At 40.8% G+C, this 1,676-nt stretch overlaps 1 protein-coding gene across 1 annotated transcript in view; it reads right to left on the bottom strand.

Moving 5' to 3' along the window:
• Positions 1–1,059, bottom strand: part of LOC101849040 — a 7,272-nt gene extending 6,213 nt beyond the window's left edge. The window contains exon 1 of the mRNA XM_005094812.3: positions 751–1,059. The gene's annotated coding sequence lies outside the window, so the exon portion shown is untranslated. The remainder of the gene's footprint in view (positions 1–750) is intronic.
• Positions 1,060–1,676: the final 617 nt, after the last annotated feature.

A 1,676-nucleotide genomic window follows, 5' to 3' on the forward strand; every position in this document is an offset into this window, starting at 1 on the left:
GTGAGTGTGTATTCTCTCTCTCTTTCTCTTTCTCAGAGTCTATTGCTCCCAGAGTCTCTCTCCCTCTCTCTCTCTCTCTCTCTCTCTCTCTCTCTCTCAGTATGTGTGTGTGTGTGTGTGTGTGTGCATGCCTGTGTCCATGCGTGCGTTTCGTGGGTGCGTGTACTAATGATGATGGTAAGTGTTTTACGGCGCTCGCAACTGCATAAGGTCATACGAGTGCGCGGGACACATTAAACTTTTTCAGTTGATAGGAAATTTTTAATTTGGCCCTGGTGGCGGCCGAAACCTTCTCTTCTTATCGATTTTTGACCACCACGGGATCTTTAACGTGCGCAACTTGCACACGGGCCCTCCGAGATTTTTCGCCCTTGTCCGAGAAGGCTAGATCTTTCCTACCAAAAGATCAGGGGTGTGGCTGAAAGACAGCAGTGAGACTAAGAAGGAGCCAAGGAGTAACAGTACAGTAGAAAGGCTGCAGAAACTAGAAAGAGTCAGGAGCCCAGAGGAGGGGGAAATGAGGTGAGGGGGTGGAGGCAGAAAGGGGAGACGAAAGCAGACAACAACACATTGCTAGAAAGCAGGAGAGAAGGTGGAAGGAGACAATTTTAGAGAAGAAAATCTTAATGCTTCGGTCGGCACCCGGATTCGAACCCGGGACCTTTGAATGAGAGACCACCTTAACCTCTAGGCTACGAGAGCCCCCTAATTATTATTAAGGGTATAAAATATGATAAAACGTAAGCCTACCTGCAATTGTGTATAGTCGATTCCAATACCTTTTCCCGTTTTTACCGCTTGTGTTCAGTGTTCAGGAGATATGATCCCTTAAGTGTGTACTGATCATTGCGCTGATGAAGCTTTAAATACAGAGGGAAAAAGAACACGAACACATTTTACACCTTGTTTCGGACTTCACGTTATTGTGTTGTTTGGTTCGCTCCACGTTGGCCTTTTTTCGCGTGGTGTGCTATAAATAGTCATAAGTTGACAAAATGGGGACGCAAGCAGCTATAAATACTATAATCTATAATTAAATTCAAAGATATATTTAGTCTCCGGGAATATCCGTTTTTAAGCGTCTTAGGTCACCGCTTATTTTCACGACACCAACGATTAACTGGAAGTAACTTACGGGATTAAAGTTGTTTGGTTGATCTATCTGAGTCATATAAGTCAAAATATAGTACCAAAGTACCAGTTTATTGAATTTAAAAAAAAATTTTTTTAAATAGATGCAGATAAATGTATAGATATTAAACTGATAAATTGACAAAGTGACACCCTGACGTTTTCTTAATATTATATTTCAAATAGCCTCCACTAAAGAGCGGCCCCTGTCCAAAGTGGCAAATACACCACGGTCAGTCACTTTCATGACAAGTCAGCCTCAAAACCTGCCTATAGCAGTCAAAAATAGGCCTATTTAAAAAAAAGTGTACACCAACCTGTCCTCAATTCAGGGTGGGTATTACATTCTGACACTGGGAAAAAAAAAACCCTCTTAAAAAATATTTTTTTAAAATTTGTGACAGGAATAATAAGAGAGATAGAATTAAGATTTCCGATTTTAATTTCAAACCGTACCTGTTGATTTTGTCAAGTCTAGTAAGTGACCTTAACTAAGAACCTGAATATAGCGACCATATATTTTTATATGTTCATAACGTTCACTG

This window comes from Aplysia californica, unplaced genomic scaffold (assembly GCF_000002075.1).
Source record: "Aplysia californica isolate F4 #8 unplaced genomic scaffold, AplCal3.0 scaffold00089, whole genome shotgun sequence".
NCBI classification, from domain to species: domain Eukaryota; kingdom Metazoa; phylum Mollusca; class Gastropoda; order Aplysiida; family Aplysiidae; genus Aplysia; species Aplysia californica.